Below are 27,803 nucleotides of genomic sequence, written 5' to 3' on the forward strand. Positions count from 1 at the left end.
TAACTGTTTCTCAAACCTCAATGTGTCTAAAATAAGATGCCAAATAAAAAACAGGATGCTCGGGACGCCTGGGTGGCTCAGTTGGTTAAGCAGCTGCCTTCGGCTCAGGTCATGATCCCAGCGTCCTGGGATAGAGTCCCGCATCGGGCTCCTTGCTCGGCGGGGAGCCTGCTTCTCCCTCTGCCTCTGCCTGCCATTCTGTCTGCCTGTGCTCGCTCTCTCCCCCCCTCTCTCTCTGATAAATAAATAAAAAATAAATAAATAAATAAAAACAGGATGCTAGCCTCTATTTGAATTTTAGAACAATAGTTTTTTTAGTACAAATATGTTCCAAAGATTATATGGGATATACTTATCCTTTAACATGTTTTTCTGTCTGAAATTCAAATTTAACTGAGTATCCTGCATTGTGGTTTTTCTTTTTAAGATCTTATTTATTTATTTGAAAGAAAGAGCGAGCACAAGTAGGAGGGAGGAGCAGAGGGAAAAGGAGAAACAGGCTCCCCACGGAGTAGGGAGCCCAATTTGGGGCTTGATCTCAAAACTCCAAGATTATGACCTCAGCAGACAGCAACTGCTTAACTGACCGAGCAACCCAGGCACCCCAATACCTTGGGGGTTTTGTTTGCTTGTTTTTTATGTTTTGTTTTGTTTGCTAAATGTAGCAATCCTAGAAATAAGAATTACTTGGATGTTTATAACGTAGATTCTCAGTCCCCAAACAACACAGACTTGAATTTGATAGTTCTATCATGGGGTCAGAAAATCTCACTTTTTAAGTGAGCACAATGGAAGATTCAATCTCAGTCCAACTTGAAACCGCACTTTGAGAAACATATCTTAAATGGTGGACTGTTCCCTGATATACCTTTGTATACCAGCTGCAAAATGTTTTGAATTTAAAGGTGCTAGTTATTACAACTTTGCCATGGGAAGTCTAATATGTTTGTCTCCCTTCTAAAATCTCAAAAGATAGATAGAGTCCTTGATCTCCCAGAGGGGATAAGCACAAACAATATGAATTTCTGTCAAGGAATAAATGGAGCCTATTACCCCTTACTGGTAATTTTCCTTTTTCACATATAGAATAAACTGATTTCTGTTGCTGTATTTCTTTTGCAACTTGGGTATTATTTACAATAAATTGAATCCTTTCCATGCTTGACATATTACACTGATCTATGACTTTGCTTTCATTTTGTCCTGTTAACTAGAAACCCACTTCATCATGAAATATGTTCCTCACACTTTCCTCCATAGTGAGTAAAAACATTGATAAAGCATCATAAATTGTAGGTCATTTCTCAAATGCTTCCTGTTACAGTGAGGATTGGGAGAAGGAAAAGTAAGTACTGATCAATGGCCACTTGATAAAATTTATGCTGAATGTATGGACAGAAAAGCAATGGATGTATTAGAAGCCGCATTATAAGATGCTTGCTCCACATCCAGACTTCATTCTTTACTTCATAATGCCAAAGGCAATTCAGTCTTCCTCTCTCCAGCAAACCACCCCCGCCCCCAAAATAAATTAATTCATGGAAACTTCTAGCAGTGATTTTTGCCTAAATCACCTAGACAACTGAAAACGAAGCAATATACCTAAGCTACCAAGATAGCTACCCTGTCTTCCCCTTTATTTCTGTGCAAATCTTTGATACCTATTTTTGCTTAAAGCCTCATTTGGACCAGAGATTTGAAAATAACACTGATCTCAGAACACACAATATCACCAATATAATGAGATACGCCAATCGACTGTGTGCCGATAAATCTACCAGGCATTTCACCAGGGTTACCTCAGGCAGGGCTTTATAGCAACATATTGGAAATGAGGAATTAATGGTTGGGTTCAGGCCAAAAGGTAAGGAATGGAAAAGAATGAGAGAGAAACAGGGAAAGAAGAAAAGAGGTGAAAGGGGGGTTATAAAAGGATGATGTCCTCTAAAACCTATTTCACCTACGTTGTCTCCCAGTATTCTTTAAGCCCTAGGCATAGCAGTAAATATCTGACCTCCTTGAATATTCCAAGGAAATGATGCTTTACTTTGTCATAGTACAATATCCAATTTATCAACCTTTCCATCCCTGGAAGTTGTGCCTTAGTAAAATTAAAATGTCCTTTATGAGTAAATTCAGCTACGAAAATAAGCACTTGCCAATATGCCCTAATAATACAATTGCATAGAGTACTCAGTCTTAAACCCTGCAGTGTTTAGGGTGGCATATGCCTAACACAAGAGGCTAATTATTCCTCTGCCAAGTCTCCTCAGCCACATATTGAGGAAAATGAACCTGCCTCTCAGGATTGGTATGAAGAATAGCTTATAAAAATGAGTGCGAAACCCTTTGCAAATACCAAATGCTGTATGAATGCTAAGTAATAATAAAGATCTATATGAATGCAGCAAAACAGCCCAACTTCCAGGTGCTTTTTCAAACTGGACACCACCCATTTAACATTCATCCATCATTCACCTTCAGGCATCCCTTTCTTTATGAAAAAATAAAATGGGCTGTCTGCATTGCACGGAAATGGAAAAATTGAATTTCAAATCATGTAAGTCCCCATATCTTGACCATTTGAAGTAATGGGTTATGCTATTTAGTTAATGAAGATAATGCTCATGAAGTAATAAAGGGGAAAAAAATACCAAGTCCCATCATGACTTTGTTTTCTGCTCAAGGGCACAAGATTCCAGCTGCAGGATTTTTGGAGACATCATAAAGATACATGGCACACAGTCAGCGTCACAGAGTAGGTACAGCCATTATGTCTGTTCCTAACTCCCCGAAGAAGCCACTTGTCTACAATCCCCACGTATTGTCTATGTATTGGAAAACAGGGGAAGGGGAGAAATATGAAATTCATAAACAACATGACAATGATGACTGTTATTCTGAAGTCCCTTAAAACAAGAAGGATAAAAAAAGGAAAGAGGGGGAGGAGGGCGGGAAGAAGGGATGAAGGGGAGCAGGGAGGGAGGGAGTGAGAGAGGAAGAGAGGGAGGAAAAAGGAGGAAAGAAAAGAAAGAGAACGAAGGAAGGAAAGAAAGAGAGAAAGGGAGGGAGGGAGGAAGAAAGGAAGAGGAGAGAAGGAGAAAGGAGAGAGGAAGGAAGGAGGAAAGGAGGGAGAGAGAGAAGAGAGGAAGAAAGGGAAGGGAGGAAGGAAGGAAGGAAGCTCTTCTCTGGAAAATCCTTTCCTCCAAAATATGATTCACTAACATATGATTTGACAAGTTGTAGGTACTCCTAACATTATTTTTTCTTCTTTGTGTTCATTTGGGGAGCAAAGATTAATTGCCTCTCCTGAAAAGGACAAGGGATACACTAGAAATAAGAATTAATAGGATTTTTTCTTTCCCATTGCCCATCTTCATAGAAAAGCATTACTTGACTAGATTCTTAATTCTTTTTGGTCCCAAAATACAGTGAATCATTTTCTACAAAATTAAATAAAACCTGAAGACAGAAGCAAACAGCAATCATGTTGTAGGGCTATGGTAGGTGATACATTTAAAAGTCAAATCCTCTCCCTATGTGAAGTTTTCTTTCCACACTGTCAATAGTCCCTGTCACTAGACTGCCCTCCTCTTTAAATGTAGTGTGCATAAATCTGCCACACTTATGAGACATACTGTATATGGATTTGCACTGAATGTACTCTAAGAAAAAATTATGTAAGATTTCACTCATAAAATACTAAGCAATTATTGTTTAACAAAACAAAGAAAAAAAGAGGCTGGGTCCTAGTCTGCATCGATACTTGCAGGTATCTAATAAAGTGCTCTTTGAAAGAAAAATAAGGCAGGAAAGCCACGGAATCTGCCCATAGAGTTCTAGTCCTGGGTGCAAAAGAAAATAGTGTTTGTTCCCTTCCTGTTGGGAGGTAAGTCAGTCTAAAGAGAAACAGTTTAAATTTACTCTACATGAAACTAATGACTGTTATTGTGACTATGTTATAATATTTGACTATGACTGTTATATTATGTTTTATCACTGGTAGAATAGGCACAACCTCCTGATATATGCATGTTATATGCATATACATTCTTTTAAAGCAGTCCTAGCTCTGGCTGTTAAAATGGCAGAAAGCCTCTCAGCATTTCCATTATAAAACCTGATTTTCAGGGATTTATAACTAAACTGAAGATTTCCTTCAGGGTGAAACAAGAATCACCAGGTCTCAGCTCAAAGCACAATTTTGCTTTCAGTTTTCTAGGAAGTTTGGCTTGGTCATTATCAAGTTATGGAAATGCAAAAATAAATAAGTCAAAGCTTACAGGGATCTGGCTTTTTCCCCTTTTTTTAAAAAACCTCATGGAGCTTTCAAATCGCTTGGTTATCTGAAATGACATTTAGTCCAAAATATGGATTTCTTTTTTAAAATGGCTGCAACTTTGACATTTAAAGATTGGTTATTACACATGCATAGAAGCTGCTTCTCCAAAAGATACTTGGCAGTACTGTGCAATATTGTATGTATCGTGCATACTTAATGCCCACTTTCCAAATGACCCTCTCCTATTGCTAGGAGGAGGAAATAGCTTTTAATAAGAACAACAAATAAATTACCAATTCATTTATTGTTTTATTATATTGTACTCATTAAAGACTGACTGAGAGTAGCAGAGATTAGGCAAAAATTACTGAATTTCATGCACCATTTTAGAAGTAATTATTTATTACAAATTAATATTAGATGAAAGACCTTAAATACCCTGCCACTGAAGACTTTTGGAAAACCACAATGGTGACTCTTCACAGGGTCCAGAGGCATAAAAGAAAATAATTAGGATCAGGATAATGTCTAATAAGCACTCAAGGAATGAGCCATTATAGTTTCATTCAAAGAAGACTTTATCTTCCACATGCTCTACAACATATTTAAAAACATACAGATTTCAATGAAGTCTAAATAGGCTCATTTTTAAAAATAAAACTTAATTCATTTTGACTCTCACCTACATGGTATTTCTTTCCCTTAACAAAAATGGTGGTAAAAATATACACTGGTAAAAACACACATTTAACAAAATGTGTTTAGAATTTTGTGATCAAAAAGCTTTCTCAAAGTCATCTGAATATCACCTCTATGACAAATCCAAATCCTTTTAGGAGTAGACAAAATATTTTTTTTAATTTTTTTTATTTGAATATACTTGACACACAAAGTTATATTAGTTTCAGGTGTACAATTAATAATTCAACTCTATACATTATGCTATGCTATGCTCCCCACAAGTGCAGGGACCATTTTAGACAAACTCTTTTGAAATGTAAATAAGGCTAGCATACGAACTTGGTTTCAGCTATAAACTAATAAAACTGGCTTAGTTTGGGGGTTTATTCTTTTTTCCTGTGGCCCTTAAGCCCAAGCTGAAAAAAAAAGAAATTAAAAAAAAAAAATGGAATATGGAAAAATGTTTTTTGGAATGGAACCATGATGGGAATGTGTGACTTTTTTCAACTCATGAAATAAATATTCCATGCCTACGACAGGCCAAATACTGTGCTGGGTGTGGGGATCACAAAGATACCAGTCACGTTCTCAAAGATTTTATCACCTACAATCAATACATTTTTATTCTTTTAATATTCAAATTTAATAATATGCCTGTAACATGTACTTATGACTACAAAATTTAGACAAAAGACACTTCAGTTCTTGTTTCTGCTCAACAAACAATTGAATGTGTGTCTTTGGGAGGGTTTGAACAAAGGGAGAAAGGTGCATGGAGCGTCAGTCAATAACCTGTCAAGAGACTCTATGTTTCCTCAGCTATCTGAACTCCTTAGGAAAAAGAAAAAAAATACATCTGTGAGAATCTGTTCAACTGCTTGACCATAACATAATTGCTAAAAATTATATATAATCCTGAAGAATGTTCTGGTTACAATGCATTTTCACATACTTTTCCCCCATTCAATCTTCACATTATGTCTGAGATAGGGAGGGTGTGTACTATCCTTATTTTTAGATAAAGAAACTGAAGTTTGGAGAGGTTAACCACACAGTTAGGAAGTGACAATATTGGGACTAGTCAGAAGTATAAAAACAATAAGAAACAGTAATAATGAAGCTTAAATGCAAATCTCTCTGTAGTTTGGATTGTCAACAAATCTTTTTACCATTCCAATAAATTTATATTATTGTTTCTTCCATTCAGTACCTGAGACTGTCATTCACCAGCCACAATGAAATCAGCCAAAACATACTGCAGTCAATATTTCTGATGATCTTAGACACTGGTTGGATAGTAAACAGTTTAACTCCACAGTAAGACTGCTTGGGCATTACAACAGCAAAAAGTACAGATCAACTTTACTGCCATCTGCCTTTTCCTGCCACCAAAGTAAATTAAGACCATGATATCTAAAAAAAAAAAAAGACCATGATATCTGCTCTTGAGGCAAAGAGGGTATCTGAGTGCTTGAATCTACCCAGAGAGGCTATTTATAGGAGTAAAAACTTCTCTTTAAAATGTGTCTAATCTCCATGTTACTGTGCCTGTGTATATCATCACTAAATTGTACAGCAAGATAGAACTGAAGAAATACATAATTGCAGCAAATTAAAATAAAGAAAATGGTCCATTTACCTCTGCCTTTTCTTCATTTAATCTGTAAGAACAGAGGCAGACCACTTATCTCTCTAGAAAGGACACACAGCTGCATTACATATTTAACATACAGAAATAGAGTAAACATAGATATACAAAGAGTGTGGCTTATAGGAAAGTACATAGAACATTGAAAAGAACATGAGACTTACATGCAAATCCTGGACTCTAGACCTCCATCCAACGCTTGCTGTGTGACCTTGATCAAATCACCTCTCAGCCTTAGTTTCCCTATAGGAGAAAATAAAATGTGAATAATGATAGCATCCTGCTAGATCACAAACAAAACAAAGTGAAAGCGCTTTGTAAACTATGCAAAGGACCGTACACATGTGAGGTATCAATTTTAAAGTATTTTTATTATTATTTTCATGATCACAGGGGATTTTTTTTTTAAATGTAGGTTTTAAATGCTTGAGAAAATGGGGCAGTCATAGAACCATGACTTTAAACAAACTTTATTTGGGCGCATGACTGACTGGCAATTGTGTGCAATCATTTTAGCTGTCACAGGCCCAGAGAAATGTGGGAGAGCTCTTCCATGAAATGTTTATATTTCATAAACAAAATGATGTGCTTAACAGTCAGAGCGATGGGAGGGTTCCGGCTAATGCATTTTCCAATGTGTGAGGCAGATTATTAATGCGCTCCAGTAGCTGTTAATTTCAGTTTGCCGGAATGATTTATGGGGAGGTAAAGGAGAGAGACATAATCTAATTGAGATCAGAATCACTGTTCTAGCAGCAAAGCACCAGCATGGGCCCTAGGCATAGCAGAATGATTAATATCTAATAAGCAAATAATCCGTTAAATTATTATAAACATTACTTTTGACAACTCTTTTGTTGGCAAATGAAAGAGGGAAAAAAGAAACAAAAGATCTAAAAATCAGTACTTTCTGTAATAATAGTGTAAAGGCAGATTTTGTCAGAGCAAGGATGATAGATATCATGATGGGTTTGAGTGCTATGATCAATTTTAACCACGCTGGAGAGAGATTTTTACCATAATGTGGATGACAACTGAATACCCAGAGCAGGATCCCTCTTCAGAAACAAAAATCAACACCAGTTCTCAAAGTGTGGCTCCCCTTGCCCACTTACCATTACCCGTCTAGTAGGTACACCAGTCTTTTGCTATTACAAAGGTAATCAGATGTAGAGCCTAAAAAGGAGAGGTAAAGAGCCCCTCTCACACCAGCTCCTTTTAATTTTTTCTTTTTAAATTTCTCTATTTTTAATTTGGTAAAATGCACATAACATAAAATTCACCATTTCCACCATTTTAAGTGTACAGTTCAGTGGCATTAAGTACATTCATAGTGTCATGCAACTATTACCACATATCATTTCTAGAACTTTTCATCCTTCAAAATTGAAAGCCTATACCCATTGAACAATGCCTTGTTCCCTTCTACCCTCATCTCTGGGAAACCATTTTATTTTTGTCTCTATGAATTTGACCTCTAGGGAACTCATATTAGTATAATCATTCAATATTTTTCCTTTTTACTTAGCATAATGGTTCATCCATGTTGTTGCATGTGTCAGAATTTCCTTCCTATTTTAAGGCTGAACAATAATATTCCGTTGTATGTATATACCACATTTTTATCCATTCATCACTGATGGACAGTTGGGTTGCTTTCACTTTTTGACTACAGTGAATAATGCTGCTCTGATGATAAGTATATACCAATATCTATTCAAATCCCTTCTTTCAATTCTTTTTTTCAACTTGATTAACCAACAAAGCTGAAAGATATCTAAAGTATACAATGTGTACAATGTGACATACACATTGTAAAAGGATTCCCCTCATCAAGTTAATTAACACATCAATCACCTCACATAGTTACCCTTTTTGGCAGCAGGGGTTGGTCAGTGGAGAATTTTAACAACGATTCTCTTAACAAACTTCAATTATCCAGTAAAGCATTATCAACTCTAGTCACCATGTTATACATTAGAACCTCAGACTCCACTCATAACTACCTCTGTTTCCCCTACCCTCCTGCTTCTAGCAACTACTTTCCTACTCTGTTTCTGAATTCAACAGTTTTCTTCTTTTTTTTTTTTTTTTTAAGATTCCACATATAAGTGATAGCAAGCAGTATTTGCCTTTCTCTGTCTGGGTTATTTCACTTAGCATAATGTCCTCTGGGATCAACCATGTTGTCACAAATAACAGGAATTTCTTTTTTTCAAGGCTTAATAATATTTTATTGTATATATGTGTATACTTATATATAATCATATTTTCTTTTTCGATTCATCCATCAACAGATACTTAGGTTGTTTCTGTATCTTTTTTTTTTAAGATTTTATTTATTTGACAGACAGAGATCACAAGTAGGCAGAGAAGCAGGCAGAGAGAGGGGAGGAAGCAGGCTCCCTGATGAGCAGAGAGCCAGATGCGGGGCTCCATCCCAGGACCCTGGGATAATGACCTGAGCTGAAGGCAGAGGCTTTAACCCACTGAGCCACCCAGATGCCCCAAGTTGTTTCTGTATCTTGCCTATTATGAATAATGCTGCAACAAACATTGAAATACAGATCTCTCTTCAAGATGATTTTTTGTTTCTTTGGGATTTATACCCAGAAGTGGGCTTTCTGGATCATATGGTAGTTCTATTTTTAATTGAGGAACCCCCATACTGTTTCCATAGTGGCTACATCAATTTACATTCCCCTCAACAATGCACAAGAGTTTCCTTTTCTCCACATCCTTGTCAGCATTTGTAATTTCTTGCCCTTTTGAAAACAGACATCCTAACATGTATGAGGTGATATCTCATTGTGTTTGATTTGCAATTCACTCATAATTAGTGATGTTGAGCACCTTTTCATATACCTCTTGGCCATTTGCATATTTTCTTTGGAAAAAGATTTATTCAGGTCCTTTGGGCTTTTTGCTACTGATTTGTATGTGTTCCTTGTATACTTTGGGTATTAACTCTTTATTAGATATGTACTTTGCAAACATTTTCTCCCATTCCACAGGTTGCCTTTTAATTTTGTTGATGGTTTCCTTCACTGTGCGGAAGTTTTTGATGTAGTCTCGCTTGTTTATTTTTGCTTTTATTGACTTTACTTCTGCTATGAAATCAAAAAAATCATTGTCAAGACAGATATCAAGGAATTTCACCTTTATGTTTTCTTCTACAAGTTTCATGCATTTTCAGGTATTACATTCATTTTTCATCTATTTTCAATTAATTTTTGGTATAAGATAGTGGCCCAGTTTCAGTCTTTTGCTGTCCAGTTATCCTGACACGATTTACTGAAGAGACTATCTTTCCCCATTATATATTGTGGGCTCCTCTGCCTTAAATTAATTGACCATATACGCATGAGTTTATTTCTGGGCTCTCTATTCTGTTCTATTGATCTATGTTTCTGTTTTTATACAATATCATACTGGTTTTGATTATTGTAGTTTCATGATATAGTTTAAAATCAGGAAATGTTATGCATCTAAATTTGTTCTTTCTCCAGACTGATCTGGCTACTCATGGTATTTTGTGGTTCTATATAAATTTTAGGATTATTTTTTCTATTTCTATTTTTTTTAAATGCCATTGCATTGAATCTGTGGATCACTTTGAGTAGTACTATAACAATATTAATTCTTCCAATCCATGAACACAGAATATCTTTCTATTTATGTCTTCCTCAATATCTCTAATCAATGTTTTACTTCTCAGTATACACATTTTTATCTCCTTGGTTAAATTCCCTGCTTTCAATTCTTTGAGTTATATACCCAGAAGTGGAATTGTTAGGTCATAAGGCAATGCCATTTCTAATTTTTTGAGGAACCACCATACCATTTTCCATAGCCTCTACACCATTTTACATTCCCATGACAGTGCACAAGGGTTCCAATTTCTCCACATTCCACACCAACACATATTATCTTGTTTGTTTGTTGTTATTTTTTTTTATTAATAGCCCTGGTAGTGGGTATAAGGTAGGTTTTTCTTAAACAGATCAAGTTATTTAATCTGGCTGTGTTATCATCAAAGGACCCAGGAAAAACTACTTTAGTGTTGGGCCTGTTGAGGAACCTTTATCCTTTCTACAATACACCATGTATTTGACATCTACATTGTGACAAGCATAGATACCCCCGGGGTACACATCTACTAGCTAAGGAGGCAAAAACATACCAAAATGAGTATAGAACAGAGAGAGAGAAACCCCTGAAGGGTTCAGAAGGGCGTATGTGCATTTGAGCGGGCATATGCATATATAGCCTTTTACATTATAACTCAGAAATTCCAAAGCTGTTATTAAGAAGGACTCCCATGCACCCCTCAAGTCTTACTTCATATTCTTCTACTTCTTCTTTAACAATTCCCTCTGGACTCTTCTGTCTCCAAGATTTATCATGGCTGTTTGAAGGAGCACACCATTGCCCACACCTTCTCCTATTTCATCTCCTGATCCTGACCACAAATCTAAATCAATAGTCTTCCCTGATGAAACAATTAATTCCTCACTGTATGAGTGTAAAATATCTGAAATCTGATAAGAGCAACTCACTCACCTAAAGTCACCTAACTTCTGACACTTTCAAGGGCATGACAAAGTCATCATCCTTCTCTTTGCCTCAATTTCTTCTTTCATACAGTGGGAGCAACAGAATTAAATTACTGATTATGTTGAGATCTAATCTGGAGACTAAAGCTTGCTTTTCGACTTTAAGATGTTTAAGATTAAAGCTAATGCTAGTAATATAAGAATTTATTAGCCCAGGGGAAACATTAATAGATATTAGATGATGAAAGATCTAGCAAAGAATGGGCAATTAAATATTTGGAACTTGGTTTTGTATATAATGTACTGATCCCTTACCAATCATCATAAAGTCACCATAAAATGTCTAGTTATGTAAAAATACCACAGGAGCTGTATGAAATTATTTGCCATCAGTTTGGGTTGTTTTCAAAGAGTTTATTAAATCTAAACTAGAATGTAGAGAAATATCTACATTTCTAACGAGAGAGCAAAATTGGCAAAGCAAGAACGTTCAAGTATTCCTAAAATCTTACCCTGATACACCCTTTAGAGATATTCTCAGAATACTATTATAGCATATTTCCACTTTTTTCCTGAAATTCATCATCTAAGATGTCAAGAATGCCAGAAGAGGATGTCTCTCTTCCCCATACTCAAATTCCACACTATACAAACAAAAATAGTTTTAAATTCTTTCAGAGAGCAATTCTCTTAAGAAATTTGTTCAAAACTCTGTATATGTACACTAAGAAAGCCAGCCAAAAAGAGAACCAAATTTCCAGGCAATCCCTCCATTCCCATTTAGCATGTGTAACTCTCATTCCTCAGAATCCCTGAATAATTCACGGAGATATTATCTCTTCCTCACAATCACTAAAGGATTGAAATTGGAAATAATATTTAGAAATCCCCCATCCCAGCCTTTGTACTATACCTCTGGATTTTTGAAAAGGATTTCCCCCTCTAAAGGTCACAGAATGGTCACCACAAAATTCTAAGAGTATCCTCTTTGCAAAAGCTTAAGAGCTTTAAGACTCTCCCCTAAGGAATCTAAATCAGATGGATCTCCCCTAAGGTATCTAAAAAACATTAGGGGCATCTGGATGGCTCAGCTGGTTAATTTCTCAGGATCCAGGAATCAAGCCCCACATCGGGCTCCCCACTCAGCCAGGAGTTTGCTTGCCCCCCCCCCCCCCCCCCCCCCCCCCCCCCCCCCCCCCCCGCCCCCCCCCCCCACTACACTCTCTTGTGTCTCTCTCTCAAATAAATAAAATCTTTTTTTTTTTTTTAAGATTGTTTAAAAAAAAAAAACAAAACCCTTATAAATATGAGAACTTGAAAACCCGGTAGAAACCATTTTTCCACAGGTAAAAAGTTGGGCTTATAGAAGTCACGAAATTTATTAGTGACAGAGCCAAGACTACAATCAAGAGCTCAAATCTATCCACAAACCTTTCTCCTTCTTCACGTTGTTTCCTCACCAATTCTAGCTAACTATCACTTATTATTGCTTCTACCTTCCTATTCAACAAATTTAGATGATTGAATAAAAGACATTTGAATTTAATTCATTCAGTCATTGAGCACTTCCTACATGCCATGTACTTAGCTGAGCATTTGGGTCATCACCATGAGTAATTAGCAAGTAAACAAAAGTTTTAAGTAGAACTACACATTATAATAAGTGCTATGAAGGTAAGTGTTGTAAAGTCAGAGGCAGTCACTAGGAGAAACCAATTTACGTTGGGTGGTCAGGGAAAACTACGTATGTGTCTTCAAATTGAAGTGAATGTGAAGATCAGCAAACATAAAACAAGCTGGAAAAGAGTGTTGCAGGCTGAGGGAATAGCATGCAGGAAAGTCTTATGGCACAAAAGAGCAAGGAGGATCAGAAGACCAGAAGAGAGGCCAGTGTGGCTGGGGTGCAGTGAGAAAGGCAAAAAGAGGTATAAAATGAGGTTACAGAGGGAGACTAGACCCAAAGCATTCATAATGTTGCAGGCCATTTTATAAGGTTTGGTTTCATTTGAAGAGTGATGGAAAATCACTGAAGGCTTTAAGCAGGAGGGTAAAGTGATCTGTTTTATGTTTTTAAAAGATCAGTCACAAATGAGTAGAGAATGGATTGTAAGGGAATGAGTGTGGAATCAGGAAGACAAGACAAGGATAGAGCAATGCCCGGGTAAGAAATGAGGCCATTTTGACTAGGGTGAGAGCAGTGCAGTAAAAAATGTAGATGGATTCTGGGTTTGGGGAATAGAGATGATAACAACTGGAGATATATAATATGAGTGCATGAAATAGAGAGACTAAGGGGGGCTCTTAAGTACTGTCATGAGATAGTGGTGGTGCAACCTAGCAAAGTGAAGAATTTTGCTGTCACTTTACTTAGTCACCTGATGATGAAAACTTCAGAGATGTGCTGCTATGTAAAGAAAGGGGCATAACCAGAGATCAGAAATATCTATGACACCACCAACAGAGCCACCTAAAGAGGTTCATCCATCTCTCCAATTACTAAGCATGATCCCCCCATCAATACCAAAAAGAATGGAGGAACATGTCCCTGCATTAATTACAGAACATTGATTAGAATGAGTTCCTTTTGGCAATTCCACACCCCTTTATTCCAGAGCTTTCAAAATGCCTGCAAATAGATAGTGATTCACTCATTAAGACCTTTAGGGAAGTCTACAATCTGGTATAGATGCACTAAAAAGAGGAAGTGGGATAAAGAATTCTGGATAAGGTGTGCACTTCAGAATATCATCACATAACACACTATCAACATTTTGACACTTTGAATAAAATATCCATACATTCTTGACTATTTCACAGTTACATACCTAAATGAAAATAATACTCTTTTTCTCCACATAATCCAAATATGCCTAGCCTCCAAAGAAGTGTTTTATGGTACTTCTGAGAGCAACACCTATATACATTACAATAAAAAAACATACTTGGTATTTGCACAGCACCATATGTTTTACAAAGCACTTTTACATACATTAGTTTAAACCATCTGGCAACATTAGTTAAGTCAACAGGACAGTTATTGTTATCCTTTATTTTCAGCTGAAGACATTATGGAGAAAAACTATGGATTGAATTTAAAATGTCTATTACCTTTGCCCTAGAAATTTCACAATTTATCCTAAGGAAATAATTAGAAATGGCTAAGAGATTTATGTACAGGCTGTATACTGAAGTATTACTGAAAAAGTTAAATATTGAAAACTTAAATCCCCCAAAATAGGGGACTGCCTAAATAAATTATGGTAGGTTTGTGTGGTGAAATATTATGTAGGCATTAAAAATGATTCTATTCGAAGAATACTTAACAACATCAAGAAGTGGTAATGACATAATACTCCAAAGAAGCAATAAGGTTAAAAATCTATATATGTAGTTTTTGGTTATTAAATTGGCCCCCAACCATGGAAAGCAGGGAGACCAAAGAAAGAAGCATACCACTCCAGATCTGTAGGTAGCACATTAGCAGGCAAGGGAACTTACTTACAAGGTTTCCCTTAGGCAGCTGCAAGACAAGTAGATTTCTGCACCCATCTGCCAGAATCTTAAAAGTTTATATAGAGGCCTTAATAGTGTTTAGTCACATATATTGTCCAGATGGTCTCAACAACATATTGCTCTCTCAAGACTGTGTCCTTGGGGCAGCTTCTAGCATGGGGAAGACATGTAGTACACACAGTCCAAGAAAAGAGTAGGGAGTGAGGAGCCTCTGCCTGGGTCTAGCTCACAGGTCAATTGGCAGTCATGTCCTCTTGATTACCTCCTCCAATAGTAGTAAAAAACTCAAGTGTGTTAAAAAGTAAATATAAACATACACACTAAGTAATATCCCAAGTTCTAAAATCCATTTGTATGACAGAATACCGATACCCAGCTCTCACTAGGAAACTGAGTGGCCCACATTTTCCCCTGGAGGCATACAACTATGCCTAAATTCCTCAAAATCAGCATTATCCATAGACAGAAACAGGCTAACTCCCACAGAAGTGACCTGATCTCCTGTATGAAAAACTAAAGCATGAGTAGTCAAACTTCAACTTTTGATTCCTATTTCTCTACACAAATACTTCACATTAATATATACCTAAAGGATGAGTCACAAACTTTGGAAAAAAGGAAAAAAAAAATGAATAGCAGCCCTAGTTTCAAACCAGTGGTGATATCCTCACCATTTACACCACCAGCAAAGAATACCTCAGGAATAGTTTTGAGTCCTGTGATTAAGAAATCATAAGATTTCAGAACCTGTACATAGTGGAGAAGTACAATGTCTATATTGATGTCCCTCCTTCTCAAGCTACCAATAATTTATCCTATTTTTCTGTACCCCTTAAAGACTACATTTTTTTTGATCATATAAAAAATGTTTTTCATAAATCTAGAAGCAGAACTTTTCCATAAAGTTCATTTTCCAAAAGCCAATTTAATTTATTTTTCCACTAAACTCATTCATGCATCACTTGACAACTAGGCACTAGAGATACAGAGGCAAACAAAAGAAACAAAAGTCCTGCTCTCCTAGAACTTGCTCTCCGGACTGAATCAAAGATTGAAATGCAAAAAATGAAATCATAAAAATAATAGGACAGAATGTAAGCTCTTTTATAATCTTAAGATGATAAGGAAAGCCTTTTTATATACATTTCATGAAAGCTAAAAATAATAAGACTGACATATTTATCATAAAATGATAAAAGACTGATAGATTTAGGAACAAAGTAAAATTGTTAAATTAATAACAACATAACAACAATGACAATGACAAAATAAACAAAGCCAAAAGATAAATGACAATTGGGAGAAAAATATTTAACACATACATCAAAGAGTAAACTTCCTAATACAAAGCAACAAAAATAAGATAAAATAAAATGGATAAACTGGCAAAGGACATCACCAGAAAAGTCAGAGAAAGACCTACAGTCAATTAAATGGCTCAACCTTACTTAAAATGTAAATTAAAACAAATACTTGAGATTTTATTTAAAATATTTTTAAATTTTAAAGCTTTAAAATGTCTAACGGTATGAGAAAATGTTCATTTGCTACCAGAAAAAATATACATTTTTGTTTTTGTTTAAGTTTTTATTTAAATTCCAGTTAGTTAACATCCAGTGCCATATTGAGGTGTCATATTCAGGTACATAATACAGTGACTGAACACTTGTCTATACAACACCTGGAGCTCATCACAAGTGCCCTCCTTAATCCTCGTCACCTATTCAACCCAACCTCCCACCCACCTCCTCTCTGGTAACCATCAGTTTGTTCGCTATAGTTAAGAATCTGTTTCTCGGTTTGCCTCTCTTTTTTCCCTTTGTTCATGTGTTTTGTTCCTTAAATTCCATATGAGTGACATCACATGGTATTTGTGTTTCTCTGACTTATTTCACTCAGCATAATACTCCCTAACTTCATCCATGTCATTGCAAAGAGCAAGATTTCATTCTTTTTATGGATGAGTAATATTCCATTGTGTAAACACCACCTCTTCTTTATCCATTCACCAATTGATGGACATTTGTCTATTTCCATAATTTGGTTATTGTAGATAATGCTGCTCTAAAGATCAGGGCACATGTATCCTGTTGAATTAGTATTTTTGTATTCTTTGGGTAAACACCTAGTAATGCAATTGCTGGATTGTAAGGTAGTTCTATTTTTAACTTTTTGATGAACTTCCACACTCTTTTCCACAGTGGCTGCATCAGTTTAAATTCCCACCATCTTTTCATGTGTCTGTGGACCATCTGCACATCTTCTTTGGAGAACTGTCTGGTCTGGTCTTCTGGACTTTTTGCTTTTTTGGGGGGTAGATGCTCATTTTTAATTGGATTATTTGGTTTTGGGGTGTTGAGTTTGAAAAGTTCTTTGTGTATTTTCCATACTAACTCTTTATCAGATATGTCATTTGCAAATATCTTCTCCCCTTCCTTTTAGTTGTGTTGATTGTTCCCTTTGCTGTGCAGAAGCTTTCTAGTCCCAATAGTTTATTTTTGCTTTTGTTTCCCTTGCCTCAGGAGACATATCTAGAAGGAAGTTGCTATGGCCAATGTCACAAAGGTTACTGCCTGTGTTCTCCTCTAGAATTTTTATGGGTTCAGGTCTCACATTTAGGTATTTAAACAATTTTGAATTTGTTCTGTGTATGGTATAAGAAAGTGGTCCAGTTTCATTCTTTTGCATGTTGCTGTCCAGTTTGCCCAATACCATTTGTTAAAGAGACTATCTTTATCCCACTGTATTCTTTCCTGCTTTGTCAAAAATAAATTGACCATGTAGTTGTGGGTTAGAAAAATTAAAAACTTTTACATTTCCTTTTGGAAAGAAATTTGATTAAATTTATTTAAAATTTTAAACATGCTAATCCTTTGGCCTCCCAGTGATTTTACTTCTAGTAGTTAATCATACAAATATACTTAAATATTTGTGTATAAATATATACATAATTATAATATAGGAAAATTCACAATAAAATGTTTTTAAAATAATGAATAGAAAATTAATTACATATCACGGAATACTTTGCAGTTATTAGAAAGAATGATGCGGGTCCATGTGAACTGATATGAAAAGATGTCTAAGATATATTATTAACATTGTTATTTATTTCATATAGATAATATATATTTAATATATATGTACACATATACCAAAATGTGAAAATTAAAATTATGGAGGTCATCTACTTTTTTATAACATTTCTAAATTGTCTAAATCATCTACAGCAGCATATTTACCTTTGCAACTAGAATAAATTATAAAGGAGTAAGCCCCAGGATTTAATCATTATGTGCTTATCAGGCATTTATTATTACTTATTATATATTTTTTATGCTCTTTATATCCTGATGTCATACTGCTAACATAAAGTAGACTAGCTATCCATAGACACCTGTATGATTGAACATCATTGCTCAATCGAATGCACAGAGGTCTATTATTTGGGTGTCCTAACAAAAAGAGAGGCTAGGATAGTACACTCCAGAACTGAATAGTAGTCTTCCACTACAGTAGGTTGAGGAGAGATGTAAAGCACAAAAAGTCATCTAAGTGTGTGCATGATATTTATTACTAGGTAGAACCTTAGACCAAAGCCTTTGGGGCTCCTATTATGATAAACTGGGCTGGACCATGCAGGAGCCTGCAGATTTAGTCAGTTACTTTAGCTTAAGATCTAGCCCAGAAACAGAACAAAGAATCATCTTCTTGCCCAGTTTCACCCATGCACACATAGCTTATCTTGGCCACCTACCTGTAACATTATAAGAAGGCAGATATACAAAATTGCACCATCCCTTCTTCCAAAGGTCTAGAATGGAAAATGCCAAAGCTTCTTCTCAATGTGCTCTTCTCTCTGAACCCCAGACTGGCCTAGCTTAGCCTTCCAAGAGTGGAGGCATTACCCAAGTAAGAGATGCCTAGAAGCTCTACCTTAACCCACAAGTTTCACTGGCCTAAAAGAAAAGAAAATTTCAAAGAGAGGTCTAAGGAGAAGGCACAGCCTGCTTTTAATTTTATTTATAATACTTTTATCCTTCCTACTAAAAATTCCAACTAACTGCCAAACTGCATTTCTTTTGGGGGGGGGGGGGGTTGTGTGGGTGTGTGTGTATAAACTGTTAGGAATATGGAGCTCCTCCTAGTGGCTGGAGTACTTGACCATCAGGTTCAAAACTAAAATCCTAATTTTTCTGTTTTCACTTGTTAACTTAGAAATATTTGAAGGGCAATGAAATTTAAGGGCTGAAAATGTAAAAAGGAATGAGCGAATGATTGAAGAAGGCAATGGTTCTTCTCTTTTTGCAGGAACAAACAGGGAAAATAACAGTCAGGCCAAGTGGATAATCTTGGAAAATCAGCATGTAAGGTTGAAAAGCCTTCTTTCCAAGTTATAAAATACAATAATCTTAGCAGTGAATCAAGATGTTATCCATTCTTTATCCCAGGAACTGATAAAAATACTAATATTTAGGGACGCCTGGGTGGCTCAGTTGGTTAAGCAGATGCCTTCGGCTCAGGTCATGATCCCAGCATCCTGGGATCCAGTCCCACATTGGGTTCCTTGCTTGGCAGGGAGCCTGCTTCTCCCTCTGCCTCTGCCTGCCACTCTGCCTGCCTGTGCTCGCTCCAAATCTATAAATAAATAAATAAACATGATGGATTTTAAAAAAATACTAATATTTATAAGCATTCAATAAATATATTAGTTTAATTTGTTGAATAAAGAGCCTAAAGAGTCAAATCTCCTTAAGAAATTAGATTTGATTCATAAGATCTTTATTTTCTATATTTGGAGTTCTCCTGACCTAGTAACAGTCAGGCATCATCCGTGGGCAAAATTCCCACGGAGAAAACAACTGAATTTTGAGCTACTTTAAAAAACATCGGTTTGGGGGGCACCTGTGTGCCACAGTTGGTCAAGCATTTGACTCTTGATTTTGGCTCAGGTCATTATCTCAGAGTCATGGGATCAATCCCCATGTTGAGCTCCATGCTCAGTGGGGCATCTGCTTGATATTCTCTCTCTCCCTCTCCCCTTGATCTTTCTCCCTAAAATAAATAAATAAATCTTTTAAAAAAATAGTTTTAAACACAAAAATATAGTCTCTTGCCTGAAGGCCTCAAGGAACAGCAAAACCCACACAGCCCACGACAACTTAATATGATTTGAAGAGTGTTAAAAAGATATATCTAAGTACTTCCTCCCATGGGCACCTGGGTGGCTCAGACGGTGGAGTGTCCAAGTATTGATTTTAGCCTAAGTCATGATCTCAGGGTCTTGAGATCGAGCCCCGCATGGGTCTCCATGTGGTATCTCCTTGAAATTCTCTCTCTCCCTTGCCCTCTCCCCCTCCCCACTGCTCAAACTCCCTAAATAAATAAATAAATAAAATCTTAAAAAAAGAATTCCTTCCAGGACTGTTCTAACATTTCATCAGATTCATTGCTAACAACCTTTCAAAATCATTTGCATTTTCCTTCAAATATTCAACCAACTGGCTTTTCATACTAAGATAAAATACAGGATTGTTTGAAGAGGAGTTTAATTATGGCAAAACTATGTTTTCTAAACACTTCAAATTACATTGTAATAAGTGGTATACTATGCTGTTTTTTTGAAAAAATTATAAATTAAGATTAAATGTCTCCTGTGTTTTTATAAGGTTAATAAAAAGTAGACTCGCAAAATAAATTCACTTTAACATTAGTGACTTTGACAGTTGTGGTTCTGACTATTTTTATAGAACTGTCACCAGTCTAAGATCTACAATGATTTAAAGTTTTGCTAAAGCAAGCACTCGAATCAAACTTTTTTGAGGGAGTAAGCTGCAGCAACTCACTTAGCTTGTATAGACCATGAGACTCAGTGTGAGTCTCATGAGCTGAGCTTTATTCTCAGCTTGTTTTCACATGTGCAAATTTTTGTTAATGTAATCGAACAAGGAAGCCATTGGACTGAGATGGCTCTGACGCTTTGGTAGGTCTACATAAGCAAACCAAAACTTAAGCCAGAATCAAAGTACTCCAATTCAAGAAAATGAAACCTAAGAACAACCAGTCACAAACAGTCAACCAGACTTTCCCAAAAGTAACTTTCTTGCTTTGCTTCCCCTAGCTCCTCTTAGGGAAGTGCTCCTAACCACCCTTGGTTTGGTACTACCCAATTTGAATTGATGCATATTCAACTAAACTAAAAAAAAAGGAAAGAAAAGTTAATATGCCCTGATTTACCTTTTAGTATCCTCAATACAGAGCTGAAGTCCCCTAAAGTCACTTCAAGTTTTCTAATAAAAATAAGGAGTACAAAGACATAAACTTATTACTCAAGAAAAATCAAATTCCATACCAAAACTTCCGTTTTAATTTAGTTACTACCAAAATTTGTCTACAGATTTTACCTTCTGATTCATAATCAACCAATAATTAAACTTTAATATTGATTGAATGAATACTGTATATAGAATATCCAAGAGGTTAATCTCTGTAGTCATAAAATTTAACTGAAGCCCCAAAGTTAAAAGGAAGAGACAATAAGTACCCTCATAATCTAAAAAGAGGAAACAATCATAACAAGGCCAGCCTTACTACAAGGCTGTTATCAACCAGTACTATCAAAGCCCTATCACTAGAACAACCTACTCTCACTCAGAGAGACCTTTACCAGGTACAATTATTTTTAGCCTCAGCCGTGACACAAGGGTAAAAGAAAGCCCACTGAGAAAATTCTAAGAAGAAATCAGCATATTTAAGCAATTGCACGTTTAGACTGATATCTGTTTTTTACCTGGCAAATTTGGAAGGGAAAAAGCAATCAACACATGCAACCTCAGCAAGGAAAGGAAGGGAAGCAGCAATTGGACAAACTACACTCTTAGGGATTTACATGAGAAAAGTTTTATATTTCCTATAATCAAAGTGGATGGCATCAAAGGAAGTTGGGTTTATTTGTGGCCTCTTTGGGTGAGCAGATTCCAGAAGAGGCTCCTGCAGGAGTTAAACTTGGGAGCAAGAATTGAAGGGAAGGCTACATGAACAATGCCTGGAAATACTTACTTCCCATCAGAAAAATGGGTAGATAGCCTGCAGGAGGCTTCCAAAGAGCCCATAACGCACCCCAGGAGAGACCCAGTATGTGGGTCCAGATACTCCAGGACATCATGACAAAATTATACCACCAAACCCTTACCCCTACCTGTGCTCCTTTTATCTTTCTTCTTTTCTCCCCATCCAAACACAGAAGCAGCAGTGGCAGCACCAGGATTAGAGCTGGAGGGACAGGGCCAGGACAAACAGTGAAATAATATGCCAGTCTCTCTTCTCACTCAGGTGCCTATGCCACAAACCAGTCCTGAGCAAGAAGAAATGGGCAAGTTTGGGACTGGATGTAAAATGAAAGTTCTAGTGTATATCAGACTAGGTTTACTAAAAATCAGTGTTCTTATAATTGAACAATACTAAAATAATAATATTAATTAATTGATTAGTTAAAACTTGAAAACATTTTTTTAAAAGGCTATGCAAGATGGCAAGGGACAAGGAAGGAAAAACACGGTAAATGGCAGCAGTTGGAAAAAAGCAAAGTCCATTCAATAAACCCATTATTTGTACAAAATGTTTTGCAGGACAGAGCAGGAACAGGAGAGAAACATATGAAACGAGTCTGAAAATCTCAGAGTCTGGTAAGAAAAAGAAGACATATTCATGAATAACTCAATACAACAAAGAAAATAATGCACTATGAGATAAAAGCACAGTGCCACATTCCACTGCTGACTCTGTCTCTCTATGATTTTGATCCCGACTTTCTATCTCTTCTGTCCAAAATTCTAAAGGAAAAAAGAAAGAAAGAAAAAAAGAAACCTATCTTAGGCTTAGAAAATAAAATGAGGTGAAAGACAAAATAATCAAGTGCTGTTTACTTATTATAAAAGATTTTGGTAAAAACTTTACAAATTGGGCTAAAATTACTTTTAAGTTTTAAGTAAATCTATCCTTGTCACCACCAATAATTGAGTTGTGTGTGAAAGAGAGATAAATATTATAACTATTTGAAAGTCAGAAGTGGAAAGCAAAATTACTACTATTTACAAATTTAACAACAGTGTGAATACTTCCAAAACCTAAGAAAATCAATTAAAAAGAATGATAACACCAGTGTGAGAGTTTGCTAAAGTAACGAGGTATTTTTAAAATTAGTATTGCCTATGTACTAACAATAAACAGCTGATTATAGTATTCCCCTTTTCCACAGAGCAGGCATTCCAAGATCCCCAGTGGATGCCTGAAACCAGAGAGCTGAGCAAGTAAATACACTATGTTCTTTTCTATACCGCATACCTATGATAAAGTCTAATTGATAAAGGAGGCACAGGAAGAGCTTAACAACGACTAATAATAAAATAGGATAATTATAACAATGTACTGTAATAAAAGTTATATGAATGTGTTCTCGCAAAATAACTTGTGGTACTCACACTTCTTGGGCTCACCTGAGAAGGAAAAAAAAGCCTACCTGATGAGACGAAGCGAGGGGAGTGACGTCTCATCCTGACGCAGAGTTAGGCCACTATTGGCTTTCCGCCGATTCGTCAGAATCATCCGCTTCCTCCCACGTCGGCAGCGGGTCATCATCGAAAGTGCGGAAGGCAGAGCTGCAACCATGCCTAAGGGGAGACTACCGTTTAGTGGAAGAAAAGACATCCATCGTACTGATTGAGGAGGTCTCAGAGAAGACGTAACCTCTGGCTGAGCCTCGAGCTGGACCTGGGCAGAGTCTCCTCACCGCATCCCCTGTCCTTGGAATGGATGTTCTGCCCACCATTCCCACAGTGGGGATCGTTTCCAAGGATGCAGCCCTGAGAGAGTAATGTGTTGCTCAGACCATCTGTACGGTATACGTGACTGAACCCCTGGTTCAGGTCTCTGTATAAACGTTTACGATTCTGGCAGGCGGGTGCGGAGATCTGCTCCTCTTGCCGCCACCCAAAACAAGCCTGGTAAGTAGTTCCCTCCACATTAAACCTGCCACCTACCAAACTGGACTGGTCCGCCTCTTTCCTCTCTCGCTCCTTGCCTTCTGTAGAGGGGGAACCAGTTTACAAACCAACACATACACAGAAACCCAAAGTATAAATTATCGAGGAATCACACTAATAAAAACTGCTGGACCTCTTTTTTTTTTAACTGTATACGTTTATTGAGACAATATTTTTTTTTGCAATACTTTAAAAGCATCAGGCTATTTCACTGATAGTTGTTTTGTGTGCCATTTAATCTGAAACCAACAGACTTTGTCAGAACAAGATGCCTGACATATGCTAAGACATGATCCAATCAATGGCAGGTGCATAAAACACAGATAGGTACCTGCTGCCTGAAGTTCTGCTACAGTTTGTATCTGAGTAAACAAGAGTTCTGTGAAAAACTATTTTTCACGATTCCCATCAGAAAGAAAAAATATATGTCATGGTGTGTTTATAATTGTAAGCACTGTATTACTGAATACAGTTCTGACAAGGAAGAACTTCCACTTTGATTGGGCATTGATGAGAACCAGATTCCCACTTAGACTTCTACATAACTGATGATTGGAAGAATTTCCATAAACTGGCTTCTGGTTCTGCACGTTTTAACTCTTCTCTCTCCCTCCTTACCCACATATTTCCTGAGGCAGGGTCTGTAGGATGGGTCAAACTGACATAAGATCACTGGCCTTGTGCCATCCCATCACCAAGTATATATATCCATGTAATAGACTGTCGAAGTATCCCCGGAATCCTTTCCTATCCCAGGACTGCTAGGAATAACTCAGCTATGCATGGAAGCTACTCTGAATCTCAACATGTATCCCATTAAATTCAAACTAAATGATTTCCCGAATCAACTTCCCTTTAGCCAGGTATCAAAAGTGCCTAAGGGGCAGTGTAATGGAAAGGCAGTCTCAATCAAACAATGAAGGCATTTGGAATTTTAAACTGGTGGAGTTTGGAATATCTTACTGTTGCCTGGTATCATAACTATTTCTGGATAAGTAAAAACAGAGTTTTCCTTTCTGCACATATTCACCTTTTTTTCCTGAGTCCTCCTACACTTGGAAGAGAAGACAGGGGGATGGTGGTATTTGTCTTGGCCCCGTTCTGTTCGTGCCGAGCCAGACTGTTGTTAGGCTCTTGGTTACAATGATTTTTAGACCACAGTGTGAATCATTCAGTTTTCTCATGTGATTCTTCCACCTACTCAATAAAAATAGATTGTCTCTTCTCAGTGTAGTAAAATGTTAAAAGCTCTGATCTTTTCTTTCCTGATTGTGGCACCCTCCAATCTGAAATCAGGAAACAATACCATTCTGGATGGCTTCGTAGTAACTACTACTGTTTCTAAAACCAAAATCAGAGCAGACACAACTCCAATCTGAGAGACTGAACGTCCTCCAGTCCCACAACCCGTTTCTCCTGTTAAATAATCCTGAGCCTAAAATGGAGAAAAGGAAGAATGGAAGCACAAAATATATCTAGTTAACAAGACTTTGGAGCAATGAAATTCCCAGTTTTACTTTCTTTACCCAATATTCTTGCTACCCAGGAAATCTCATCCATTTCTATGGTTTCAAAACACCTGTATTCCAATGACTCCAAAGCCTAAGTTCAAGATCTGCTTATCCAATTCCCATGGAACATTGTAACTTAGACACAGGTCTTAAATATAACTTATTGTCCCTTTCAAATAAATAATTTGGTGTGTGTTTCCTAAGAGCAAAGAAATTCTCTGGTGTAACCAAGTATCAGAACCCAGAAAATAATATTAATTCAATGTTAATATGTAATCTGCAGAAGTTATTCATATTTTACCTATCATCCCAATAATGCTCTTTATAGGGAAAAAAAATCTCTGATCAGGTATCACACATTACATTTAGCTGCCATGTCTCTTTAGTCTCATTAATCTGCAATAGTTCCTCCAACTATTTTTCTTTCTTTACCAGACTATTTTTAATGAAGCTGGCAAATTAATTTGAAGAAGCCCTCTCAATTTGGTTTTATCCAAGAATTCCTCATGATTAGATTAAAGCTCTATTATGTTGCAGTAGTGTTTATTCCCTTCAGTGCATCATATTAAGCAGTATACGATGTTTGTCTGCATCATTACTGTGACACGAACTTTCATCACTCGGTTTCTCCACTACAAATAGCTACTTTTCCAGCAAGATTAGTAACAACTTTGTAGAAAGATACTATGAGGCTACGTGAATATCCTGTTCAGCATTAGACTTTTACCAACTAGTTGTAACATGTATTGATGATTCTAGCAGGAATCAATATTACCATGACATTGGGCAAATGGTGATTTTCTAACTCCATCATTCCTTTTGTGTCATTTGGCATTCTACTCTAATGAAGTTTTCCTTTTTCCCATTTGTTTATATCAATGTGGTCTCATGAACACCTGTTTAATTCAAAGGGTAAAAATCATTATGACCATTAAAATGCTCAGATTGTCCCAGAAGGAGCCATATAGTACTTTTATACAATAATAAATGCCCAAAAATGGTATAGTGTGTGACCTGTCATTAAATGCCCTGTCCAATCCCATCTTTGAAAGAACTTACAGTGTGGACTGTATATGGTGTTCTTTCTTATATATGTCATTGGTGTGCATTCACAAAATTAATAATAAATTTTAGGCTAAATTTATTAAGAATTTTCTGTGTTCTGGGCATATTACTAAGCACTGTCCATGTGCTACCTCATTTAATCTTTAAAAAATAAACCCATAAAACATATATATTTTTATAATGCCTATTTTACAACTGGGGAAACCTCCCAGAGGTTAAACAGCCAAGAAATGGAAAAACTGGGGTTTGAACCCAGGTCATCTGCTTCCAGAGATTTTATACTCTGAGCGATGCTTAAGTCTTAGATTCTTAAAGAGTGGGCAGAAACCCTACTTGATAAACACTCAAATGGCTGCTTCCTCAAACTTCCTTCTGCACAGAAATTAGAGTGAGGCTGCCTAGATTCTAATTCATGTTCTTCCATTCACAAGTAGTATGATTTTGCCTTCCACAAGCTTCAGTTTCTTTCCATCTAAAACAGAAGTCGTAATAAGAACACTTCACAGAACTGTTTTTAAGAATTGAAAGGGTTCGCACAGGTAGAGCACTTGGCTTGACAAGTTGACACATAGTAAGCACACAATAAATATGATTTTTTTTTTTAAGTATTAGGATGGTCACAGAAAACCTCTGCTTGTGATTTTTAACTTTAGCCACACCTGTGCTATTATCATCTCTTTGATGTAGCTTTAAGTGTTTCTTAAACGAAACAAAAAATATTTAGTGCTGCCAAATGACTGCTATGATAGGACTTCAGAATTTCTGAGACTCTGAAAGCTTCTACATGAGTGTATACAGATATTTTGCACCTACTCCAAATCTCGCTTTCATTAGCCATTAAAATCAAAGGCAACTTTTAATCAAAGAATAAGAGACTTTTCCTAAGCTTAGTCTCACATTAGCATGTGAGAGAACCTGCATCAGCAAAAATCTTTTTTTTAATCAACCAAAACCTCTGACTAAATTAATAAGAGTTGAGTTTGACCTTTAAAATGCTAAAAAATACAGTTCCCAGTATAATTCTTGTTCATCCCCGGACCGAACCATTCTCATAGTAAATTATGGCACTAACAGCTGGCTGCCAATGAAGTCAACTATTAATTGTATGTTCACTGCACTGCCTGATATAAATCAATATGAGTAATGAGCAATTGTCCTCAGTCTATAGATACACAGATCCTACATTGCAAAATAATTTAAGGTTTGCTGTCAGCCTCCTCAGACTAGATGTCATTTGGTCTTTGCTAAAGATACAGCAACAACAAACACACATTGAAAACCACCTAATCTGTCTCTACAGCAAACTTCTAGTCATCCCTATAAAAATGACAACAGAAATGATTTTTGATAGCGTATTGAAATAAACAACTTCAATGCTTTTAAAAATCCCAGTGGACTTTAAAGAATGGGACTCAGAGTGTTACTACTTTCTGATCTCAAACTCTCAAAATTCCCTCTGTCCATGTCTTTCTACCTTCCCCACTCCCTCCTTTCTACCAAACCTGC

General features: G+C 36.5%; 1 pseudogene; it reads right to left on the minus strand.

Annotated features, from left to right (window-relative positions):
- LOC132025604 (protein Mis18-beta-like) overlaps positions 1-23,314 on the minus strand; it is a 127,094-nt pseudogene extending 103,780 nt beyond the window's left edge.
- Positions 23,315-27,803: the final 4,489 nt, after the last annotated feature.

The sequence above is a fragment of the Mustela nigripes genome, chromosome 1 (assembly GCF_022355385.1).
Source record: "Mustela nigripes isolate SB6536 chromosome 1, MUSNIG.SB6536, whole genome shotgun sequence".
Taxonomy (NCBI): Eukaryota; Metazoa; Chordata; class Mammalia; order Carnivora; family Mustelidae; genus Mustela; species Mustela nigripes.